Genomic DNA, 6,000 nt, shown 5'->3' on the forward strand with positions numbered 1-6,000 from the left:
AACATCTGTCAAAGTGAAATTTCCATGACCTTCAATGAGTTTTGGATTAGGTTGCTAGGTCAGGCCAGCCACAAGCTACTTCCACAGAGTGAAATACTAGAAAGTCTGATGACTGCATGCTTCCTGCTCGTTTCATTTTATTAACCTCCTGATTTTTTTCCTGTTATTGCTGCAAGTGCAGCCTGCTGCATAAGGAAGCTACTGAAAGTTGTGCAGGTGTCAGCCATTTGGAGTTTATATAACTCTGCCCTGGACAGCAGGCGTTTCCTGCATGATGGCCTCGTCTGTCACACCTAGCAACAAAAATATAGAAATATAAAGTAGTATCCACATATTGCACACAGAATTATGCAAGTGGAGGTAAATCCCCTAGATCAGTGAAGCCAGGTCTCTGTGATCCATAGCTCATAATTCCCTTCTGTAATTATAAAGCTTGAGAGAAAAAACAATTGTTTATTTTTTGGTTCCACTAATATTCTCACTTCCAGCCTTACTGATTTTTCCGTAGGTCTGTCTTTCAGAGCACAGTGTAACTCAGAAACACTATATATTGATAGTATTTAACTTCCTGGAAGGCCACATTTGTCTACAGTCTTTTCGAAATCATCAGAGCTTTTAGTTCCACCTTTGTCATTGACATTAGGTGTGAGGTTGAGACAGAATATCACCAGCAGGGATGGGACTAGTTCATTGTAATAGTGCTCAGTGTAGGGCTGCAGTAGATGACCAACTGAGGTCTCTTCCTGCCAGGTTTTTCTAGGAGTTCACTAGTCAGCCTGTTCCCTGACAGAGCCAATGCCAGCTAGCTTTCTCTCCCAAAATTCCCAGGACTGATTCAAAGGATAGCTTGGGCCAGGGGCTGTTCCCAGTCAGCAGCACAGCCTAGGCTACCTTGTTCTGGAGCACAGAGGAGAGTTCAGACATATGGAGGAGAGCTGTGCCCTGCCAAGTGGCCTCAGCGTTAGAGAACAATTCCAATCTCTCCTCCTGCACTGTTGCTTTTGCATTTGTTTCTCCTAATCCTAGCATGTAAAATTCACACATTTCATGAAATGTCCCATCAGGATTATGAATATTCTTTAGGTTCTTAGCCCTCAACGGGAAGAGTTAGGTGCCTAATTTTGGTGGCATCTCCCACTGCAAGTTTTCAGAGGCACCTGTGGCTCCACTGGCTATACAGACAATCTAAGTGCTTACTTTAGGAGGAATCTCCCCTGCTTCAGCACCCTCAAAGTTACATGCACTTAAATTAGGGACATGGAAAGCCTCCCTTGGCTGCTGTTAGATGTGTTAGCTATACACCGGGTTCAGTACCACAGTGCTAGAAACTGCTGAGACTGCCAATGCGACGCAAGGTGGAATAAGGCATTTAGAAAGAGCCTAGGCAGCTTTTCAGGTAGATTCTCATGAGTAGCACAGGACCTCTCAAGCGTCCTAACTGAGATAAGGGCCACTGGTTGTAAAGGGTCATTGCATGTTTTAAGCTGTAGCCTTAAAACCAGAGAGACAGTGCGAGGAAGGAAGGAAGTGTCATCATTCCTATTTTACAGCCAAAGAGGCTTGAGGCTTGCACAGGCACATCCAGGATCTTAGTTGATAGGATCGGTCACCCCTGATGTTTAGAGACCCCACCCAGTAATTTAAGGAATTTCTCTCTCAAGCAGGAAAAGTAAAATGATTTCAGGAGCAAGGTCTGTGAACAGCCTGTCATAAGGCACGTAGGGGTGGCTTTGGAATGAAAATGATTTTTACACATTCAGTCTGATGGTTGTCAAGGGCCAAGTTTGTAGGCACAGGAGTGAGGCAAAGCAGGAACTCTAGTAGACCTTTTCCTCTGCGCACGAACAATGGGGGGAAGCTCTGCCTTTTTTGAGGAATTTCCGAGGACAGTAAATTGCCTACTAGATTGCAGATCTATTACATTTGTTGGGAAGGCATTTAGAAATTAATATTTCTTATTAAGATTTAAATGGGGAATACACACAGCTCTGCTACACACAGGCATCCTCAAAGCCAGCCTCCCACATTATCTTCTCTCCTGCCACTGTGGACTCTTTAAGCAGAGCTTGGGTTCACAGCAGCTAACCATGCACATTAACCCCTGCTGTGTCTGTGCTTCGGTTCCCAAACGAGGATGATACTAGCTCCCTGCTTAACAGGGTGTTTAAAGAGAAGTAGGGGCAGGAATAACCCATCAATGTTTGGGCTAACATACCCTGATGAAGCAAGATCTGCAGATATACCTAGAAGGCAAATGAAACAGAGTTCCCCTTTCAGCCAGAAGTAAGGAGCTCAATGCCAGACGTGGTCAATTTTAGGTGACCTTTGATCTCTTCCTAAAACAAATGTTACTTTACGTAAATCAGCTGATTGAGATGGCACACAGGAACAACTCAGTTGTTCTGGGCTCAGAAAAAACAACATCTGCTTATTTAAAAGTGGTATATTAGAGCTCTAAAAGGTGGGCTAGATATCCCATCTTATTTGACTTGCTGGGATGGCAGTTATGATGGACAGGGGAGGGCCTTGGGGCAGAATTCATTATGGGCTTCCAGTGATAAACTGAAGTTTGGACAGAAGTTATAGGTTAGGTGCAAAAATGATGTATTAAGGTTATATGATCCATGCCAGGTCATGGATGGTCATCACAGTGAAACCTCTGTAACAGGCCACCACCTTAAGCAGACAAGCCCTCAGAGTAAGCTGCAAATGTAGTCAAAAATTTCTTAACAAAGTCCACTGCTGCAGCGTTAAAACATGCAAATATAGTACTGCAATTACTAGACATCCTGCTACAGTAGGTTAGCTGCTCTGCAGGAACTGCCCTTTCCCTCACTTAAATGTGAAGCAGATCACCCCTCCTTCACAGAGAAACAAGCCATTGCAAGTTATCTTGTACTAGCCTTTTCCCATGCCCCCTGATCCTGCACTCCTGATGTGCCTTCCACCTCATCTGCTTTGCTCGTACTGCAGCACTGCGGTGCTGTGCTCTGCTTTTCCCATCTCAGCTCTCTGACTTCTGTCCTCCCCCAGTGCCAGCTCAGTCCTTATGCAGGATGCTGCTGAGCACAGGTAAGGGGAACAAGCTGCTGCTTCATTACCACGCACGCCAGGCACTGGGTCCGATTAGCTGGTGGGCAGTAACTGCCCATAGGAAAGATCATTTGGGAAATAAACTCTGCGTAACCATGCAGTTACTGTGAATCAGCTCGTAAATGGCACTATGGAGCCTTCTTTGAGATGACAATCCTAAAAGACTGTTTCATGCAAAACCACAAATGGTTTCCTTGAAGGAGTTTGGTTTTCCTGTAGAGACTTCCCATCTGGTCTTAAAAAGCCATGATCCTTACACAAGACTGAGATCAATTCTAGCAGCAAATTATCTCAGTTATGAAGTACAAATGAAGTACACTAAATGTAATGATGGCCTCACAAATGAAGCAATTCACATCCGTCCTTGCTTACTGTAATCCCTTCTTCCTTCTGGTAAACCAGGAATCGCAGCCATGAAACACAGCAGCAGGGAGGCATTGGGGATCAAGATGAATGGGTTAAAGAAAGGAACTCTAGTAAAACTGTGCTGCCCTTTTGTGTTTTAACAATGCGAGGAAGCTCTGCCTAGTTTGAGGAATTTCCCACGTCTCTGATTCAGACTTTGGAAAACTGCTTTATTAAGCCTGTCTAAGGTGTTAAAAAATAAAAATAATCAAGCAGATTGGGACAAAGATATCTTCTCGGAGCCTACGCATGTTCTCCATTTGTTTGTTTTCTAAACCCGGATCACTGGAGGCAAAGTTACAGGAGAAGATCTAGGGAAATTATATAATGACAAATGCCAAAGACTCACACCGGGTTCCCTGCTGAGCTGGTTGAGCTGTACTGAATTCAGCCAAGTATCACTGCTAGGCAGGGGCTAAAAGATTTGCCCCTAAATTTTCTTATGCAACATTTCAGCCCAGAATAGTTTGCCAGACTTAACAAGACAGGCTAAGGGCAGAAACAGATGAGGAATTTTGGGGGTGAGAGGGAGGTCTAATAACTAAGAAATGTAGTTTTCGCTGTGCAACAGCAAGCAACAGTGCAGGGAGAAACAGAGACTCTAGCTTTCAGATCTCAGCATCCTTTCCCTTGCTATTTCCTTGCCACCTCCAAACTTGTTGCTTCCTATAAAATTGTCACTGAAATTGAGAATTGCAACATTTGAACAATAACACCTTTCTCCCTGAATCTGGCAGCCCTTTGTGCAGGTAGGTGTATATCACTTTCCCACTGAGGGGGAGAGGGAGCAGAGAAACAGGCTTGTACAAGGTCACACAGCGGCTGCATTTTTCTCTGAATCCCAGTCACTTAGGTAACTGGTACCTCAGAGATTTTTTGGATGGATCTGGGCTTTTGGGGTTATTTACATCAGTAGAAGTAAAAGCATTTGAAAGCATCCCTGCGTCCCGCTTGACACTGATCACTGGAAAAAGCAGTCCAGCTCTCCAACATGATACAATAAAACTGGATTTAAGTAAGAGCAGCTCAAAACACAAGTAGAAAAGAACGGAAACAAGATAATTGTGACACTCAAAGGTAGGTTGCAGCAATGCCTCAGCCTGGGGCCCTGGGTGCCCCAAATTCCTCTACCCTGTCAGCGAGTGTCATCTAACATGAAACTGAATGGGGGTGCAAGAGATCACACTTGAAAGAAACAGAGCCACCATCTTGCATGCCTGACAAGAATATTGTGCCTGTTGTCTGCACTGCAAAACCCAGCCACAGCCCATGGTAAGCCTAAGATAAAGTAAAAAAAAAAAAAAAAAAAAAAGTCCAGCCGTTATTGTAATCGATCTGTTTTCTCTGAAACTGTATCTGGCATGCCTCATGGTACTTTAGGAGGTAATAAATGCCGAGCAGATGAATAGAGTATTTCCTTGCACCTCCCTCTCTTCCCTCTGCAGCCCTGAGTTTAACCTAAATTAGTCATAGCCTCCGTTAAAACTCACTAGACAGGCTACCAGAGGTTAACACTTTGTCAGAAGCCTGACTACTTTAATCCTTACCCCGAGAAGCCAAAAGCATCTTACAGAAACCTATTGTCTAATCACCACACAATGAAAAATGATCTGACTGCAGTTCTCCCAGTGGAAATCTGCAGCAGGTTTACTGGTCGTGCAAAGCTGCACTACAACATCAGGATCTGGTCCTGATGCCACCTTCACCTGTCCCAAACTGTGAAACCACATATAGAGACCGATGCTACATTTCACACACATCGTCCTTACCTGTAGGACAACAAGTGCTGGTCTTGCCCGAGTCTCTTCCAAACTTGTCCTCCTGTGCTGGGAAGGAAACTTCCTAGTGTCAACTGCTGCCTCAGTCTCTGCCCTTTGTTTTCCGAAGAGCTCAAGACACACCTGCTTTTTCACGTGTGTTCTCGGTTTTGGGTTTTGGGGTTTGTTTTGTTTTCTTTTCTTTCTGAAACGAAGTAAAACAGCCTGTGAGCAACTCTCAGTGAGTGAGAGAGCGAGAACCTTTTGGCTTGCAGTGATTTGATCAAACAAACGCTGCAACCTCCCTTTCCTGTGATCAGTGGGAACCGGTCCCTTCCCCACCAGCGCCGGGTGGAGTTGCAGCTGAAAAACACAAGCCTGAAAGTGCTGTGCTAAATGGGCAGGGCAGATCTTCCTTCTCTGCTTCTTGTGTCAGAGAACACGGTAATCCCTGCTGGTCTGAAACACGGAGGTGACCTCTGGCCAGGAAGCAACCCGGGAACTGTGATTTTGTAAGCATTTTCCTGCCATGGGGGCAGGGGGAGAGGTGGATGGAAGGGACACTTGAGTGGGGGTAGGCACAGTACTGCTGGAGAGTGTAATTTTGAGATGAAAGCACTTTTTTGGTCATCAGTGGTGTGGAAGTAGAAGGAATGGTCATTTTTCGTAGAGTAAACTTTTTAAAACTGCCTAATTAACTGAGGGTCTCAGTCACCACTGTCCAGGCTGATCTGGAGCCTAAGTC

At 44.9% G+C, this 6,000-nt stretch overlaps 1 protein-coding gene across 3 annotated transcripts in view; it reads right to left on the reverse strand.

The window, feature by feature from the left end:
- Positions 1-5,659, reverse strand: part of ADGRF5 (adhesion G protein-coupled receptor F5) — a 47,195-nt gene extending 41,536 nt beyond the window's left edge. For 2 of the 3 annotated variants that reach the window (XM_064508327.1, XM_026108703.2), the window contains exon 1: positions 5,268-5,658. The gene's annotated coding sequence lies outside the window, so the exon portion shown is untranslated. Of the gene's footprint in view, positions 1-5,267 lie in introns of all 3 variants that reach the window. The other variant, XM_064508328.1, reaches the window with a different exon arrangement.
- Between the last annotated feature and the right edge of the window lie 341 nt (positions 5,660-6,000).

The sequence above is a fragment of the Dromaius novaehollandiae genome, chromosome 3 (assembly GCF_036370855.1).
Source record: "Dromaius novaehollandiae isolate bDroNov1 chromosome 3, bDroNov1.hap1, whole genome shotgun sequence".
NCBI classification, from domain to species: domain Eukaryota; kingdom Metazoa; phylum Chordata; class Aves; order Casuariiformes; family Dromaiidae; genus Dromaius; species Dromaius novaehollandiae.